This window comes from Cylas formicarius, unplaced genomic scaffold, assembly GCF_029955315.1.
Source record: "Cylas formicarius isolate icCylForm1 unplaced genomic scaffold, icCylForm1.1 PGA_scaffold_5__7_contigs__length_24384050, whole genome shotgun sequence".
In the NCBI taxonomy this organism is placed as follows: domain Eukaryota; kingdom Metazoa; phylum Arthropoda; class Insecta; order Coleoptera; family Brentidae; genus Cylas; species Cylas formicarius.
Window position 1 is genome coordinate 15,537,790 of NW_026844341.1, and position 20,754 is coordinate 15,558,543.

At 35.3% G+C, this 20,754-nt stretch overlaps 1 protein-coding gene across 3 annotated transcripts in view; it reads left to right on the top strand.

Moving 5' to 3' along the window:
- Positions 1 to 20,754, top strand: part of LOC132701795 (octopamine receptor) — a 301,768-nt gene that overhangs the window by 175,123 nt on the left and 105,891 nt on the right. For 2 of the 3 annotated variants that reach the window (XM_060669996.1, XM_060669995.1), the window contains one exon: positions 20,457 to 20,488. The exons of the other annotated variant lie outside the window; for it this stretch is intronic. The gene's annotated coding sequence lies outside the window, so the exon portion shown is untranslated. The remainder of the gene's footprint in view (positions 1 to 20,456; positions 20,489 to 20,754) is intronic. 3 annotated transcript variants of the gene reach the window in all.

Here is a 20,754-nt window from a genome sequence, read left to right on the forward strand (position 1 = left end):
AATCTACTTGAAAAAGCTTTCTACAATATACAAGAATATCTCGTGTTTGATTTTGGAAATATGAATTTTGGATAGATAAGGTAGTATTTGTAGTTGGGATTGCCATAGTGTTTTTTAAATTTTGTAAACTTCGTTTTTATTAATTTGTTTTGTACATTCTTGTATTTTATACTTTTGATTAGTTGTATTTGCTTATTTATTAGTATTATAATATGTGATGCATAGACTGTGATATCTTTTGATATCTTACACTTTATAGTTGACGTGTGAAAACAATTGTTTTATTGTAAATATCACGAAAAATAAATTTGAAGAAAAAATTTAATTTGAATATATTAATAGACAAATATAACAAAAGTACTTTGAATCTGTGTTGTTAATATCATCCAAGTATTAATTATATTAGATACATACCTGGCGGGATATTTGGAAGTAGAGAAATTTATACCCAATTAATAATAATAAAGATAATAATAATAATAAACACATGTATCGTTGTGCCCAATATAAATATTATTACACTACAAAATATTATATGGTACCAATTTTAAGGCAAACAAAATACCCAATAAAAGGCAGAGTTCTAGCAAATTACAAACACAAAAAAGTCGCAAAATTAAATGGTTTTCCGAGAGGGGAAAACAGTAAATTAAAGAGTTCTAAGAAGTTTTGGTCTACATTTTTAAATCGAAATTGTATGTGCAATGCTATAGAAAAATTTACTCTTGAACATTTCTTTTTCCAATATAAAATTTTTTCTTCAAGTGACGAACTTCTGTTTTATTAAAAAAAGTGTTCGTTAGATTCATACTTAATTAATTGAAAATTGAATGTTGCATGTTGTAACTTAAATCTAATGCACATGTTCTTCTTCTTTAAGTGCCGTCTTCGTTGCGAAGGTTGGCAATCATCAGTGCTATTCGTATTCGTGACACAGCCGACCGAAATAGTTGGTTTGTGGTGCGCCCGAACCAGTCACGTAAGTTTCTCATCCATTAGTGACGCCTTCTTCCTACACTTCTGTTTCCCTGAATTTTTCCTTGTAATATCAGTTGGAGTAGTTGGTACTTTTCTCCTCTCATGACGTGTCCAAGATACTGAAGTTTACGCTTTTTTACCGTAATGATAATTTCTTTTTCCTTTTTTATTCTTTTCAGGATTTCCATGTTGGTCACTTTATCGGTCCATTTTACCTTAAGTATTCTACGGTACAACCACATTTCGAACGCCTCCAGTTTCCTTATGTCCAGTTTCTTCAGAGTCCAAGCCTCTACACCATAGTACAGTACCGACAAAACATAACATCGCACCATTCTGATTTTTAAATCCAAGCTTTTCATTTTCACAAATGTTGTTCTCACCTGTCCTATTCTAGTTTTGATTTCTTCAGAGCAGTCGTTATTTTTATTTACAATTCTACCTAAGTATTTACAACTGTCAACTTTTTCTATGGAGTTGTTATTTATATGAATTTGTGAATTGTTTTGTGCTGTTTTTGATGTTATCATAAATTTTGTCTTTTTTACGTTTAGTGACAGTCCGAACTCTTCACTCGATGTACTAACTTTGTCTACTGCAATCTGTAATTCGTTTAGGTTGGTAGCTATCAGGATCGTATCATCCGCATATCTTATATCGTTGATAGGCACTCCGTTAATTTTTAGTCCTTTCGTTTCATCGTCCAATGCTCGTTTCATTATTTCCTCTGAGTAAAGGTTAAATAACATCGGTGATAGCACGCACCCCTGCCTAACGCCTCGACGGATTTCTATTTCTTCGGTGTTATTCCCTTCTATTTTTACCACTGCTTTTTGATTAAAATAAAGATTCATGTTAAGCCAACCCGAAACGGCAATTATGGAGAATTATAATCCTGCCGGCAAACTCCATAAACAAATCGGAAATGTGAATTTTATATTTTCTGGATACGATATTACACAGCAATGATTGAACTGTGAGAGAACGATAGATCCCTAAATTAATTTCTTTGTAACAATCGGAAGAAAATATCTACGATCGTATATTAACTTTTAATTCCCATATGTTATGCTCAATTTGTTTGTAATGTGATCTTTGATCCGCAGCCTAGAGTCCAAGGTCTAAGGAGTATAGTACAGTATAGGAGTGTCATAAATTTTTATAATCAAGCCGGTTTTAATATTATGTATTCGGGAGTCATTTCCAAAAACCATCGCCGACGACTTAGTCGGTGGAATTTTATAAAAGGTCTTTAAATCAGTGTTAATTTTAGTCACAGACTGCGTCATTTAGTGATTTTAAAAATAAAAATAAAATTGAGTATCGTTAGCATATAGGTGATATTTACAATATTTTAAAGCCTTTACAAAGTTAAACGAATAGATTGTATACAACAACAGACCCAAGAGGCTACCTTGTGGTACGCCTAACTCAAATAACTGGAACTAATTTAGAAACATACTAGCAACTAAGCAATTTATACCATGTCAAAAGCTTTGCTAAAGTCTAATAAAATTAAGGTACTAATTCCGTTATCATTCGATGCCCGCAATAAATGATTCGATTAATGCACTTTCACAACTACAACCTTGGTCTTAATATCTCTGCATTTGTCACTCTCTCTGAGCAAGAAACTCTAAGCATGCGTCTGTATAACCATATTTCAAAAGCCTGGGGTCTTTTTAAGTCGTCTCATAAAGGAATGAAAAAATATAGCACATAAGCCGCAACCTTTCAAATTCATTTCCTTGCAGATTACGAAACTAAACTGCAGGAAAAATGAAGTGCACTCAAATAGAAGGGTATGTTTTTAAGTCGGTTTAGAGGTTTTTCGGGTGACTACCTAATAAAACGTGCAAAAGTGGGAAAGTATGTGTCTCTAAATGCAATAAAGATTTAATACAATCGTTTGAGCGGCGATAGCGCGAACGTGGCAAATTCGCTGAATCTTAAAACGGTCCATATGCGATCGTGCCTCGTCTAAATCAGACTGATGAAAGATATTCTTGGATTTATATACGACGGCGGGCCCTGACATTCGGATCATTATGTTCGTTGAACTTGCGATTCCGCGCTAAAACCATTCAGAAGTTTCTATCGATCGACCGCCCTGGCGTTATCGTTTCTACACGGATTGTTCGCTTTCAATGAATGACGTCCGATAAATGCCGAATGTAAAACAAGTTTATATACGGTAGGTCTCGCGTAATAAAGATTAAATCTGTACCGTGCGTTATGGTCTGTGACGATAAAAGTTTGAAAGGAGCATAGATCGATATACGTTCCGTGCTGCAAGTTATGAAGTAATGTTAACGTCATATTACTAAATTAATTATAAATGTATGATTAATAAATAGTAACACATATTGCACAGGTCAACAGTGATTTTGATGTTTGAAAGCTGTTTCCTTATTTGTATATTTTGGAGGACCTTTTTCCAAAAAATGCCATATTTTTTTTCTTTATATCGTCATTTTTTTATAGTCCTCTAAATCTTAAAATGTTATTTTATTAATATACATACATACCTATGACAAGAATATGTTTGTTTCATGTTAGGCATAATTTTTAATTGAATTGATTTTTATGATATTAAATATAATGTGCATATCCAAATCACTTTTGTTATATCTGTGGTAGTTCTATCGTAGTCAAGCAAAGGCAAACTATAACTTCTTTTGTGAAACCACGCTTCTTTTGGTGTAAAAATCGGAAACCAAGACAAGTTTTGGACTCCTCATACTGTTTGTTCCGTTTGCGTTGAAACATTAAGAAACTGGCTAAAAAGGTAGGAAGAAATATTTAAATTTTGGTATGGCGAGAGCCAAGGAATCATAGTGATGATTGTTACTTTTGTTCATGTAATGTTCAACAAAACAAACAAAAAAAATAAAAAACAAATTGTGTTTCCCAATCTTTTCTCATGGACAAGATAGCTGCCGCACCATAAGAAATAGAATGTAATTCCGATCCAGATGACTCAGATTTTACCCATATTTGAGAGAGCCTGAAGTGTTTGACCAGAGCGAATTAAATGATTTAATTAGAGATTTGCACCTTCCAAAGGGTGCATCCGAATTGTTAGCGTCCAGATTTCCTGACAAGCATTTACTGGGATCTGGCCTCACATCCAGTTTTTATCGGGATCGCGAAAAAGATTTATGTCAATATTTTACTTAGAAAAGACCGCTAGTTATTTGCAAAAATATTGCAGACTTAGTTTTAAAATTAGGCAAGATTTATTGCACAATGGTAACGAACTGGCCTCAGTTCCCGTTGCATATTCGGTAAATTTAAAAGAAACATGAAAATTTAGAACTTCTTTAGAAGAAAATAAACTACCAAGAACATCAGTGGATGTTTTGTGCTGACTTTGAAGTTGTATGCATGCTTCTAGGACAACAGGAGGGTTAAGCATAATTTAAATAAAATAATAATAATAATAGTCTGACAAGAGTTAGACATTAGCCTCAAATAGAATGGCCCGCTAGAATAAGCCTTGCACCTGGTAGCAATAATGTATTAAGCGATGACCCTTAAAAAGTTTTACTCGCTTCTCTTCATATCAAATCTGACTTGATGAAGCAGTTTGTTAAAGCTCAAAAAAGTCTGAGTAAGTTTTTTTCCCTTTTTTTAACTGACTAACTTTTTTTACTGAATAAAAAAATAAATTATTTTGGAAACATCGTTTTTTTTTCTTTTAATATTTGTGAAAAAACCTTACGTGATACCAATAAAGGATAGAATTTTTTAAATCAGCCTGTCTGTCAAAAAGTTTAATTTTGTGGACCTGCGTTATTAAAATCCGTTTTTAGCTAAATTTCTGCCCCTTAGAGCTGCTAAGAAACTTCCAATTAAAAAGTACCCCCCTGACCCCCTATTATCATGCCAAATTTCAGCCAGATCGATTTATGTCGACCTCGATCCAAAATTTTCATGCTTTATCTCAAAAATTTACTTTTTTAATTTTTAAAAATGTGCACGTTACTCCGGGATTGAATTTCTTTTATGAAGATCGAGGTGAATAACGTCTATCCGCATATACCAAGAAATTCCCCCCACCCCCTCCATTTAATTGTAATTTATTATTTTTTAAAACTGTTCAGACTTTCGCATAAATCGTTCCTGACGGCAAACGGTGCAACTTATGTGGAACTTTTTATTATCACCGGGTAGAGGAAAGACCAAGATATATAACGTATGTATTTCAATTTTTCACGGTTTGAAATAAGCGAGACATAATTCATAAATTATTGATCATCGATTTTTGAGCTGGAATTTCGGTCCAAAATGGGATTTCGAGGTTATTTTCCAACAGTGGGTAAAATTCTGAATATGGGGTTTTAATTAAAGCCTTTTACATATGTCTGGCTTCCCGAAGGGGCCAGGAAACTTAAACAACGAACTATATTTTAGTACCTCCCTGACCCACTACCTCGATGCCAAATTTCAGCAAATTAATATCGACCTCGATCCAAAATTTTCATGGATACTTAGTGGTGATTTTTCCCAAAAATTTACGTTTTTAATTTTTTAAAATGCCTACGATTTTACGGCATAGACTACAAAATATAAGTATAAAACTAATTGCAGCTTTTAGGAATACCTAAATATTTGGTTACTTATTGTCATCATACAAATTCATCAAATTTCGTAATCGGTATGTTTTTTATTAATAAGAGGAACATTTGATGTTGAATTAGCAAAAACGAAACTAACAATTTTCAAAATTTAGGTTACTGAATTTATCTCCCAACGATAACATATTTAACAAGCATTTTCTAGACCGTGCGGTTTTGAAATAAACAAAACGGTCGTTGGAGAAAATGCGAATTTGTATGATGTTATATTTGGCAGAATATTTTTTTACATCCTAATTATATTTACAATAACATAATAATAACATATTACGAATTTTACAGTCCAGAATCATACTGATTATCGAGATGAAAAAAAAATTGTAGTAAGAGTATACGGGGTTATTTACGCTATATGGAACGGAATATTGCATACCAAATACAAGGTTTATGATCACAAAACCCTTAAATGTATGAGTTTTATTTTTAGACATAATACACCGATTTTCTACAAGCTTAAAAATCATATACGCTCCCATTTTGGGTAAAATTTATATTTCGACTGAAGGAATTGCTTATTCAAAAATGCTGCAAAATTTTTTGTTTGATACTTAAGAAAGAATTTATGTTTTTACATTAATTGTAAGGTGCCGTAAACTATACATTGGTATTTTTCTTGTAACATTTATATTTTCTTTTTCTATTTAAGTGGTCGCGAATGTACAATGGATCTCAGTGTGTTTGTTTTATTTGATGACCGTTCAACACTCCCCCACACTGACGGAGCTTGAATTATCATGACCTTCAATTGTACAATGCGGTCAATTCCAAGTAAGTGTCTGCTTTTACCTTAGGACTTTTACCAAGGTGTCATTTAAGATTCTGAACTGAAGAAAATGAGATGCACTTTAACTAGCACCCTGGAAAAAATCCGAAGGTGTAAAGCTGGCCCTTAGTGGTCTTGGTTACCAAAGTTTCTGTAAATTCATCGAGAACCAGCGTATTGACGAAGTGTCGGGCGTTGACTCTGTCTCGGTAAACACACTGCTTCCTCAGAGCGCTGTCTGAAACTGATTTGACTATGAAGGAAGATTTCAGAATTTTTGATATTTGATTGGTGACATTTTGAACAGTGGTAAACGGGTTGTCATTTATGGAGTTACCTGGTATAAGTGGTTTTGGTGAGATGTATTCTTTAATAATTGAACGTCTGACATCATGATAACGGAAATTGTTTGAGAGGACAACTGAGGTGAGGTGTGTTAATTCTTCGGTAGGTGACGCAATAATGCATTTAGATATCGATTCGTATGAGTCTGGTTTTCGATTAACACGATTGTCTAAAAAGGAGTTTTATTATTGTCTAATTCGATTGTGAACTTAATGTCTGTGTATATGGAGTTTACATAGTTCAGAAATATGAAAAGTGATTCATTGCCATTTGCCCCCGAATACGAAAACATCATTTACATATTTCTTCCACAGTTTTGGTTTTAGATGGGAACTTTTTAAAGGCCAGCGATGACAGGGAAAAGTGCGGAACCCACCGTTGGTATTTGTTCATAAATTTGTCCGTCATACGTGAAGTATATTCTAGATAGACATTTTTCGATTAAAATGAGAAGGGTCTGCAGGGAGGTTTTCGAATTTTAAGATGTTTGAGATGATTCTTAGTGTTATAGGAACAAAAGCTTTAGTAAAGAGAGGATCTTGTTAAGAGTACGCTGATGAACCGATAGTGCTAACGGTAGACCGAAGAAGTGGATTTGTTTTGTGAATTTTGGAAACACCGTAGAGTGGAGGAATTTTGGAGTCTTGAGGAGTGAAGCGGTAATGACAGAATCTTACGTCCTATCGAACATGTCGGATCTCCATCGAGTTGGCGATAAGAGTTGCCTGAGAGGATTCCTTGAATGTGGATGTCGGTTAGATTTTAACGATTTTAGCACAAAAAACTCTGAGTTTGAAATATTTGGTTTGAGGAGTTTAGCTTTTTTGAGAATATTCGCTGTCCTGAAATGGATCCCATTTGCAGTTTGACGTGATAAATTATTTACACGTGGAAGGAGAACAAAATTCTGATCTTTTGAAAGAACAGATTTTTGTGATGGATCATATCTTTTGTAGTTCGACAAACAAAAGTTTTTGAAATTTATCGCTGTAACATTTAGTAACTTATAGGAGTTGATGTGGATCAAAGAGTATTCCGCTTTGAAGAAGAGAGGGTTGCAGGAATTTCGAAAAACATCGAAAGACGACGACGAAACGAGTGTTGTGGATTATTCGATAAGATCAAAATGCTTGCATCAAGCCCTTTCTTCTATCCAAGAAAAAATCGTGATACTATTAGAAGAATCAAACTCCCCAACAATATAAACCACGACTGCCTTCCATTTTGGATTCCGTGAAGCAATTAAAGCTCCTCCTACCTAAAATAACGTATTGACCCTATTGTACAATTGGATGGCATGGTCATTCAAAGTCCGTCCGTCCTTTTTGGGTGCATATTTGCCAGTACCAGCAGTGCCTTTATAGGAACTTTACCATAATGTTTGGCCTAAATTTTCCGAAACAAGCTGATAACAATGTAACTGATTATCCAGTATGTATTTTTACTTTCACGACAAAAAAACAACCGGACGGTTCTTTCTATTTTCATTCATCGTTAGCAAAATTTATTTCGGTTTTCCTAAACGTAAACGTTTTATGGACGTAGACAGTTTATAAACCGCATTCTCCGAATCGAAACGACGCATAAATAATAAAAATTTAGATTCGGTTACAAGCGCTCGCGCTCGCACACAGACGCACACACGCGCGCGCTGGCATACGAAAATAAGCGATTCCTAGCACTTCATTAAAATGGTCCGCCATTAACGTCCCAATAAAGTGACGACGACGACGGCAAACAAAGTTTTTTAAGTAGAATTCGGGTATTTGGGACGCTCACTTTCGTAAATATTTACCCTCCACTTGTTCAAAAATTATCATCGTTTAAATAAGCGTTTGCTAATTTTCACGAATAGTTATGCGGCGATGTTTGATAACAATTGCATCGGCGATTGACAAAATTCCTGAACCAGGAAATGCGTTATGTCCTTGGCTAAAATTTTTGTTTCAAATGTTTTTCGATTACATACAGGGTGTTTCTGTCATGGACAAATTTAAATTAGAAGCGGTAACTGACCGGAACCCGATCTATAACGATTGTTCCCATTATATCTGCGGTCACTGTCCTGAGAGAAATATTAGCGTTTTATTTAATCGTGTCTGAACTACAACTTGTAACTAGTAGTGTCTGGCGCATTTCACAGCATTTTTATTGCACGTCGAAAGGTCCAAAGGTGACACGCGAGAAGGTGCTCCATTGTCTGAGATTCTTCACATTCACACGTTTCCTCTTCCACGTATCCCCATTTCAGGAGGCTGTTCTTGCCTTCCAGAAGAATGCACAATTAGTTTGTTCGGGCGTCACCTGGGCAACGGTGCATTAGAACCGGCTAATCTTTCCACAAACCGAGCTACACTGATTGCGATCAAATCGAATCCATGAAAAAAAAAAGGGTAATTCCCAGAGAGTCGACCATGCGGTAGATATGGCCATATGCAGCGAACTATTCATTTGTGCCTTTCCGAGACTACAGGAGGATCAGTCCACAGTGTACGTTCAATGTGTCAACATCTGTAGTTATTATTTCGTGAAAACTCAAGAAAAAAGTGACGAAATTAGATTTTTCTAGTTTCACTTCGACAAATATTTGACAGTGAATATACACGGTGCGGCAAAATGATCGGTACTATTTGGGATGTTAATAAAAACCAAACTACATAAAGCAAACATTTTTTTTAAATTATTTTTGAAATGTACATTTTATGCCATTTAGGAATGTTATTTTTTTAAAATGATGTCTTTTAAATGACAGCCATTATTGTCGATGCACTCTTGTAGGTTCTCGCAAAAGCGCATCATTACCGATGGATCATTTCTTGGGGAATTGACTTATGGCTGCCTTTAATTCTTCCAAAGTCCGCGAACGATGTGCGAAAAATCTCGCTTTCAGGTAACCCCAAAGAAAAAAGTAAAAAGTAATGGAAATTTTGCTTATTTACGGTACCCGAGAAGTGTGGGAATGTTTTGAAAGATATTCCGGCATAAATTTGTACGGGTTTCAAAATCTCTTGCGCTTAATTCATGCACTACCATCATTTTGTACGGATGCATTTGGAGTGAGTTGTGTAAAATTCTTCGAACACTTCTATCGGGAATTCCCAAAGCAGCCGCATGCTTACGAGACTGTTGTACGGAAACTCTTACTGCATTCACATTTTGCGGTGTTCATAATGTCTTTGGTCGGCCAGTAGATTTTCAGTTAGGCGGAGAAGCTGTTTCCCTGAAGTGTAAAACCCACCGACGAATTGTTCTTCCATCCAGAACCGCGCCATGCCGACCAACATCAAACTGATTACGAAAGGCGCGCTGCGTCGCTATTACAGATTCCCCATTTCTAATGAACTCCTCGACAACGAAAGCATGACGCATTCCGCTCCAAGCCATGTCGATAACTGAAAATTGCATAGTTTTGTCTGTCTAACGCGAGTGCGTACACAGTGTTGCCGGTTCTACAAACCGAACAACCACTATTTGAAATCCTGCCTACCTTTTTGCCGCACCCTGTATCTAGTGTACAGTTTTGAAATCAGGAGTGTTTTTTTATTATTGTGTTCGTTGAATTTGGTTACTGCGATGTTGTGGCCTTGACATAACCTAGTTATTAGAATTTTATGCCTATGGCCATCTCGACCGGACCATCGGGACAGTTGGCGAACTCTCCCGATTGTCTAGAATTAAGCAAAGAAATCCATACAGACACGTGGTAACTGGGCAATAGAAAATTTGACCAATGCAATCAGAAATGTGTTGGCTACTACTATGTTCGACGAGCTTCCAGTGAATTTAACAACCCAAGGAAAATTTTGGAGCATATGGTTAAATACGGAATCTCCGAAAATAAGGCGCTTCTCGATATATCCTAACCATGCAAAATACAGGTTTTCCAGTAGCAAAGGATGACCAAAGTTGTATTGCTTATCACTTTGCTACAAAAAATTGAATATAAAACACAGGTTTAACCATGTTCGTAAGTGTCAATAAGTTTCACTAGCTAGAGCAACTGCAACTGCAAAAGATAATGGAGAAGAATTCTTTATTTGACAAGCCTTCGAACATATTCAATATGAATGAATCGGGACTGCAGATAAATAGCAGACGGGGTGAAGTGCTCCCCGAAAAAGGTTCGAACGTTGTTTCGGCAGTAATAACCACGGAAAACGGAGAAATTATTGCTGTAATGTCGAAGATAACTGCTGTAATCATGAAAGGGAAAAATAAAAAAAGAGTGGGAGGACGCTTTACCACCAGGATCTATTGTGGTTCCAGGGAGCCACTAGGAAAATTGTTCATGATTCTCGATAGACAAAATTTTGTCGAAATGTTAGGGTTTGCGAATTCGAATGATATCACCATCACTCACTATCTGCAACTTTTAGATAGAAGTGTCTTCAGGTCACTCAAGACACACTTTTATGAAGCTTGCTGTTTGTGGTTAAGGAATCAGGCTGGACGTCGCATCACAAGATACCAGTTTGGAGAGTAACTCATTTTGAGTTGGGTAAGGCTGCTACAATTCAGAACGGCTCATCAGGTTTTCAGGCAACCGGAATCCTGCCATTGAATCGATAGGTCATGGCAGATTATGCTTTTACGAAGAATAACAGCAAAGTGATAGTTTACCAACACAACCATCTACTAACAGAACAGATGATACTCCCTCCAAAATATTGTCTGACCTATTACCAGTCCCAGAAAAAATAATTGTTATTAGACAAGAGAGACAAGCAAATAGCAGCTATTTTGACTACACCGGAACATTTGAGAGTACGCAAATAAAAAGAGAGAAAAGCCCAAGGAAAACGACAAAATTGTCAAAATAAATCCGTTCCGAAAATTGAAAATAAGAAAAAATCGAAGAAGGAAAAGGCCATATTGAATCATCAAGTAGTGAAGAAAATGAATACATGGATCTGGAATGCGAGGAAAACGGAAGTAAAGATTTTCAAAAAAATTTGTGCTTAGGATGTGGGGAGGATTACCGATACACGAAATTGAGTGTGTCAATTGTAACCTATGGCTTCACGAAAATCGATTAACTTCCGGTGATTTCTGCCAAAAATGTGTTAAAAAACACAGAATCTTTTTTGTCTTGTCAATCTATGGCCATCACTCCCGGAACACACGGTAGAGATGGCCATAGCACATATTTCCTAGAATATATTTTGTACTTTATAATCCGCTATTTGTTTTAAAATTAACTATGCTTTGAACACCAGTGTTATTATGGTTTCATTTAATCACAATATAAACATAAACAGATTTTACAAAAACTTTGTTTTTAGTTATTTTCAAAACTATGGCCATCTATCCCGGAATTACCCTACATAAAAGGAATTTTAAATTGCTTAGGTGCTTTTTCGTAAAAGATTTTTTTACATTCAAATTTAGGAGCTAATCAAAACTAACCAACCAAAGGGCAACAAAAAAAGGGGGAGGAATACCAAAAATACACCGAAATTATACTTGGCAGAAGCGATTTTCTAAACACACTTTCTGCTCCAGCCAGTTAACAAAATCCATTTATGGAAAATAAGCAGTAATTAATATCCTCTACGAACGGAGGAAGAACACTCCAGCAATATCTCTAAATTTAGCGCACTTATCGAATAAAACTGACAATTTGAAAATGAAATTTGGCGACCAACACCGGAAAATCAAACCAGGGTATTAAATAAATTGAAAATACAGCAAAAAATTTTGAATCGTTACGTTAAGTTTCTGAACATTTTTCGTTAATTCCAATCCAACTTAAAGGCAAAAATGTTTCATGCTTTTATTTTTAAAATACAGAGCGTGAAAGTTTTTCAAAAACAGTGATTCCATTATTTCATCATTATTTGACTTTTACTTCAAATTCAATGGCTTTCTCGGAGATATGTTAATAAATATTAATTGTTGTAAGCGACTGTCTTCTTAAATGTTTAAGCCTCTTAACCAGAACCCTATTATTTTAATTTTGAATTATTTGAAATAAAAAATTTGTCTTTGATGGATGGAAGATGTTGAGAGATTTTTGGATAGGTGGTAAATCTGATTTTATAGTTGTATTGTATATTATATATTTAGTTACATATATTTAGTTTCAGTTATATCTAGTTTCGCTTTATTTCTCTGAAGGATTCATCATAACCGTAATGAAATGGAAGAAATCAGTAAGACTATTCTGTTTCTACATCTTGAAATTGTTTCCATTTTGTCCCCATCTGAGTTCGATACCTTTTCAAATATTCTCTGCGGTAATGTTCTATCAAGAATCACCATCATTAATTTTAAAACCAACACTAATAATAACAAAACCATTAAACTCTTCACAACTACCAAACACTGTGGTAAACGTATCATCACACCAATTTTCTGAGACAGGAAAATCAGTATTTGCAAAAGGTTCCAACTTTGTCTTTGCCCCGCGTATTATAACAAGTGACCAAACCATTTCAAATATCGAGTTTATCTATACAAACCTCCTAAATCCAATTTCCCAAAGCCTGAATGCATAATTCTAAGAGCAGATAAAAGTAATGCTGAGGTAATCATGGACACAACTGACTATCAGCACAAAACTCAAGATATTCTTACAGACGGATCCTACCGTCAACCTAAAAAAGATCCTACGTCATCTATGGAGAGCAACTTTAGGTCTGTTATTATTATTAGAATCCGTGAAAAAGCCTGTCACCCCTCACGATTCTAAAATTCGTAGTCTCTACGGACTCTCGAAGATTCACAAACCAGAATTTACCCTTCGACCTGTTGTCAGCATTTGTTCCCCAACATATTCTCTAGCAAAATGAATAAAAACCTTTTGCAGGAAAAACTGATAGTTTCAACAAACGTCAGGAACAGCTAGGAGTTCTTCATTATCACCAGTCATCCCGAATATATTTATGGAAGCCTTCGAGAAGACAGGCCTTGACACCTTCTATCTAAAACCTTTTGTTATTTGACCTCATGGTCAATAATCCCTCTGAGATTTTCTTAGCCAATTAAACTCTGCTCACCCTAATACACATTTTGCCATTGAATTAGAAACAAGCAATAATCTTTCGGTCTTACATCAGCTCTTATTATGCGTTCCATCAAAAAATACACTTCACCAGAACCTTCCAAAGTTTGAAATCAACCCGACACTTGTTACTGCTGTCCTTCCTTACATTTAAAACTTCACATATCAAGGGTACTTAAGAAATATAAAGTTAAAACCAGATTTACCACTCTCAATAACTTCGATCCGTCAAAGACAAAATTTCGTTTGAGATACCAGGAGTTTACAGCAGTCTATGTAAATGCGCCAAAGAATACATAACATACAATACATACAAACAATACAATAAAATTAATCAATTATTCACCAATATGGCAATTAGTCATACAAGACAATGTTCATGCCCCTAAACAGGTATAGAGTTGAATTCGACCCAGTTTTGAGTTAAGCTCCGAAGAAGCCAACAGGATGTTTGGCGAAACGTCGATTCTCCATCAACAACCGATGCAGGGGAAAGAGATTAATTTTGAAAATGGCTATTGCTGATTGGAGTCCAAAATTTTTGAAAACAATCTACAGTCCCTTTTTGAAAAATCTGGCAGTTAATTTCGGTGGTCGTATCCGTTCAAATTTAAATTATTTGTTGTCGATGAATGTAATTGATTCCGGAAATTTACTGCGTAACTACAACGCCCTGTGCAAATGTTATTCTATTCAGCCTATACGCTTGCATTATTTACAGTTACGATCTGCCGTCAAATATCCCCGGGTGGAAACAAGTTTTATGTTTTAATATCACTACCGCACAAACTTTGATATTGCGCCGGGCATATTTACAAAATAAGAGGTGCCTACGTCCCTACTCCCTAGGCAGAACGAATTAGGCTTTCGTATGTGGCAACCTACGGAAAACTTGTTTATTCCACCATCTCCCGACTGTAGGACCGACTTATTCGCCATTCTTATTCCGTAAAAACGTACATGTGGCGTCACTCTGACGGAATTCCCAAATTACACATCTGCTGCTCCCAGATTACGTGCCTTGTCATGTATTAACCCTCGTTGTGCTTACATGGGGTAAACTGATGTCTTTATACCAGATTACTCCGTCTGCCGAAAATACAAGACGTTGTTAAACGGGTGTGATAAATTTGAAGGGGTGCTTTTCCAAAACCAAAAAAAAAAAACCAGATCTACTATCACTACAGTGAACTCTGATGTGCACTGAAGATGGATGTTGTTCTACAGCCGATTCATGATGCGGGGGTGTTATTATCCCACGGAATCTTAAGTTTAAGTTATGAAGATCAGTCCGGTAGGTATTGTAATTTGTTATGACAGTGAAAAGTGAAATTGCTGTACAGTAAGCCATTTTGCGACACGCAATTTAATTTTGGTTGGTTAGTTTTGCAAGTAGAAGATATGGGTTGGATTTCTTAATTCTGTAAGGTAAGCAAAGCGAGGCTTTCTGTACTTTCTGTATATATAGTTGATCTTTCTGAACAACACAAGGCCTTTATATTACGTCACAAAAAAAAATTCAATAGAAGAGGTTTTTGTTTTACGGCAAGGATGTGCCTATGCGGTTTTCTATCTGCATTATGTCCCTGACCTTCATGGCACAGAGTATATACCCAACTGTAACAAACTGCTGGGCAAACTGAAAACTAGCACAGCACAAAGCTCGGCAAAGACTCTTATTTCGCAACGGTTCAAATTGCAAAACTTACTTACTCATCAGAAAAACAAGTGGTGGGATTCAAAAAAACAAAACCTAAAAATTTACGGGATTTCGAAGGATGTAAAACATTCTTATAATTAATAACATAACCCAACCTAATCAGTGTGTTGCAAGTTACTTGAACATTTTTTAAGGATAGCTAACTATCACCAAATAGTAAAGTTATCTAAATAAACTATTGAGGGAAAAGCCTTGGCAGGGAGATAAGAAACCACAGATTTCATTAATTCTGTAAAGGCCCACGGGGCGGTGCATAAACCAAAGGGTAACACGTTAAACTGATAACAGAGAGCATCAAAATAAAATCTTAGAAAATTCTTTTGATTTTCAATTATTGGGACTAGAAAGTAAGCTTCTTTCAAGTCCAGAGTGGTCATAAAGGACTTCCTTGTGAAGAGTGTTTCTACTAATTTTCTGTCTTCCAGTTTAAAATGACAAGTGTCAATAAAAGCATTCAGTTTCTTTAAATTTAAAACTAATCAAACCGAACCATCCAATTTTGAAACCAAAAAGATCTGTAAAATAAATTGATTCTTACAAGGTTCGCAAACTGCAATTGCACCTATCTCTAACAGGTGTTTTACCACATTACAAATTGAATCTTTTTCTTGTTGGGACCAAACAGGATCTGTCGTAATCAAGTCCTGTATAACTGGCCTCGCAAATGGAATTTTATATCCATCTAACCAAGGTAGAATCTGTGCATCTTGAGTTCTAGAGTTCCAAATGTCCCGAAACTCGTGCAATCTTTCAACAAAAGTACTTACTATTTTTTCCTGGGGACACAACTCCACCCCCTTTCCTCTCGAACCTTCCTGTATTCCCTCTTTTGAGGGTACAATGACTTTCACCCACTTCAGCCTTGCAACTTCCGGGAACGAAGTGGGACGGTCGAGTTTAAATTTGTATGCTATAAAAGCCTTGTTCCGGATGCACCTGACTTTAACTCGGCCACTAATCTGCAGCTAATCTGATTGATTTGAGCCTATCAGCCAAATCTTCTCCATATAAACAAGAGTGCAAAGAAGCATCAACGAGCACTTCCTTCATACAAGGCTGCATTTCATTTGAGACCAGCGAAAGGCTTAACGCGGCTGAACTTCTATATACTGAACCTAAATGGTGTAGTTTGCTTAAAACAAATATTGCATTACTCAACATTTCGATGAGAAGTAAGTACTACTCATCCTTAACCGGTTTCAAAAGCAAGGTCAAGATCGTCCTACCAACCACCATCAAAGCACCCCTTGTTGCAGTCAGTCTCTCATCCCTTTTCTTTCCACCTTTGTTGATGGCAGATTTCATCTGCACATTCAATTTAGGAGAGTTATTGAGCGGGCAATTCTTCGGCACAGGATATCAACGCAAAAGGTCACTGAGACAATCTTCGGACACACCGGATTTCAAAAAGGTATTAATCTGACTTGCCAAAATGTCATGACACATCAAACTTTGTGTTGGGACTATCGACCCCATAGCTTAAAGGCCATTTTGCTTTAAATCCGTCTCAAGGGGCTCAACAATGACATCAGAATTAATTGAAGGGCCTAAAAAATATACTTACGATGGAGTAAATGCATTCCAACAGCCATAAAAAATTGTTCATTATGTCCCAGTATCCCGGGCGCCTCATCCATAGCCGGACGAGCCAGAAAACTCTATTTTTTCGATGTCGAAAAAATATAAAACCATATGTATGACCGACCCCCTCACAAAAGGATTGCTTCCAATTGTGAAACACTTACATACGACTGCTGTCGTATAAGTGGGAAAGATGGGGGGTCTTTCGAGTTCTGGGGATTCCGATCGGAACCCGGACGATGAAGAAATCCTCTCCCAATTGTAAGAAAGTCTCGTTGATGGGAACCACGCCACTAGCGATTATGTAATCGCGGATGGAAAGATTTAATCTTTCGTCGTAGGTAGGTTCTTTCTTCATCCGATAAGGAATAACGTAAATCTCACTTGTACTTCTCCATTTAACTTCCAAAAACGCTGAAAAAAGCTGAAAACACCGACGCCGAATAAAAATGAACATGTGCCACCAAAGCACAAAAAGAGGAATGAGGTTAAGACCATAGATGGCGAATATACCGTCCATGGTAAGTTATTCCACAGTTTTTTGGCTCTGCTTTAAAGCTGTGGTGCCACCTAGCGACTAGAAGGGGGACTACGTATATTGATTTCATAGAAGAGGTGTAACATATAATTTCCAAAATACAATGAGTCCATCGCATAATAGCAAATATCTTCATAAAAGCATTGAATAATACAGGCTGTCCCAATTTGGATAATTTTGCGGGGTATCTCTGTTATTTTTGGAGACACAAAGTTGCGGTTTTCGCTACAGTGTACTACTTTCTTGTCCAACTCAAAATGCTGTTAACAAAACTTTCATAGCACTTTTAGTTTTTAAGATACAGAGCTAAACTGAAAATAATGCATTTTCAGGTCCCGACGTATCAGAACTTATCGAAAATATGAAAAGTGACTCTTATATAACTTTCGGCGAACTCAATTCCGAATTGGTATACAGGACTACTTTACTTTTTTAAATGGAACACCTTGTATATAAAACACAGCACGACAGCATAACAGAATTTCAAATGATCCTTTTTATCACTATGCAAGGGATTATAAGAATGTGCCAATTTTCATTAGAGAAAATGAGCGTTAATTTGAACATTGCATTTAAAAAATTGTTTCTTTATTTTTTTAAATGTAGGTTTCTTTCTGTTTTGTTACATTATTAATTTTGTGCTACAAAACTTGTTGCAAACTCACTGTTATTATAAAACTTCAAAAGGTATCTAATTCTTCGTTAGCAATATCTAACTTTCAATTGATTCTTATTGTTATTGTATTAAAATAACAATTTATTTTTCGAAACATACAGGGTGTTCTATTTAAAAAAATAAGGATTTTGATCTGGCTCTGTATACTAATTTCGAAGGCGGAATTGAATTCTGCGAGAAACGTTATGCAAGACTTATTTTCGGGAAGTTATCTGATAGTTGAGATACGAGGGGTGCCTGAAGAAAAATGTTAGGTTCAAGAAAAAGTATTATACTGAGATACCCCGCGAAGGTACCCACCCTGACGGGAACAGGTCTAAAAATTATTTTGAAAAGCAATTACAAAATTATTTATTCGCCACACAACACTACTATGCCTTTAATCAGATGCCGGCTGCTCCGATGCTAATATGAATAAAATCAAAATAAATATTCCCAGAATGTTGTCGTCGTCTGGAATAAACCCAGTCGGCCAATATTTATACGGAGTGTTTATGTTCGATATCAACGATCATGGCTTGCATTTATTTATCATGTTAATCTATACATACAGTAGTTGGAAACCTGCCGGTGATCTAAAGATATAAGGAATAATAATTAACAGCTTGTCAACTAATTATGTCGCGGCTAATTTTAGTATATGGTAGATTCTAAGGTCACTGGGTTTGGATCTACGTGTCGAGCTGCAAGAGGCCAAGCTTATCAATTTATTTATTTCTCCACTGGTTAAGTCTCTTTAAAAATTACCAAAAGTTATTATATTATAATATCATATCATCGTAAGTATATAAAATCAACTTCGTTATAATTTAATAACGTTAAGGAAAAAGTGTAATATAAAGCTAAGCTAAAAAAAACTATAGTTATAAAGACGGTCAACGAGCAATATCTCTCACAAATGGTTCTTCTGGTATATTCTGTAGGAAGTTTTTTTTAGAGATTTCGTTATTTAACTTAACACCAAATATAAAAAATATACATATAGTTTACAAGAATCCTATGTCCTAGTATCAAGGTCAAACAACAAATAAACAGCTTGTCTATATTACACATTTTATACACATTGAAGTATACACTGACAAGGGTTTCTGGTATAAGTAAATAAAAAATAAAAATATTGGGTCATGAATTCACGAACTTGAGTTTGATATCTTTAATATTTTTTTAAAATCATTTAATTTTTTTTACAAAAAATCTAATTTTTGCACGAAACAATAAAAATATATTTTAAAGTACCAAAGAAACAAATTAAACTATTTCTAATACGGCATAACTTAAATAAATGGTTTTGAAGTATACTATTTATTAACTGGGTTCTTGCTCTTCTGCCTAAAACAATCCGATTCCTACACTCGCAGTTTCATTCCTAAATCCAAATCAGCCTGATATGCCAGATAGACGGTTCGGTTTCAACAGAATGATGTTCCGCCGCATTTTGCTCGAGAAGGGCGTGAACAATTAAATACGGTATTTCCCGAAAGGTGGATTGGTAGAAGGGCCTGCAATACCTCCAGATTTTACTCCACTCGATTTTTTCCTCTTTGGACATTTAAAACCACAAATATATAAGGAAAAACCACAAAATTTGGGTAATTTTTAATTTATAGTCGGAGAAGAAATTCGCATTATTAATGAAAATATACTGAGTTATGGTTTGGAAGGGTTTTTAAATCTACTAGCAAATTGTCAAGACGTGAACGGTGAGCATTTCCAACATCTAATAAAATATATTTTTTTAAGTGCCCTGTTTCAACCAATTTCACTTTTTATTATTATTTTTTATATTTTGCGTTAAACAAATGAAAAACTTCTTCTTGAGTTCACGTTTTGTCTATATATCCAATAAAAATTAAAATTTCAATTCTTTGAGTCTCATTTAAGGATAAAAATGTAATTGTGGCAGTTTTCGGTTCAAAATTAAATTTCCGTTTTTTTATTCTATTTTACATAAAAGGAGAGGGACGCGTAATGGGTATGCTACACGAATTATGTATGAAATTTGACAGAGAAATCGAAAATAGATTTTAAAAAACGGCGTTCCTCTTAAATAAAGAGGAACTTGGTATCGACATATAGTTTTTGAGCCAGCCTGATGATGATGGGCGAGCATGTTTCTTGAAATCCAATCACTTTTTATATTCCTATCTATATTTTACTTGCTTTATCCCATACTCTCTTAATACCCATAGCTAACTCCTCATTTTTATTGCAGGGTTGCTCTCAGTACTCCCGCTCCAAAATACGGTATGTACATTATTTAAATTATACTCGTTGAAAGTTCACTATAGAACTGCAAGTTTCTGCTGTAAAACAGTTCCGATTTTATAAAAATATTAAGAATGATTCAATCTTGCGTTCTGAAAATTGAAAAACGATTTTAGCGGAAAAATTGAAGTGAATGAATATTTTTGAATACCGGGAATGAGGAATTTTGATTTGATAAATTGAACAAAAAGAAAATTAAAACAAAGGAAGAAATATCGCGAAATGCCAGTAATTAAATTCCACGA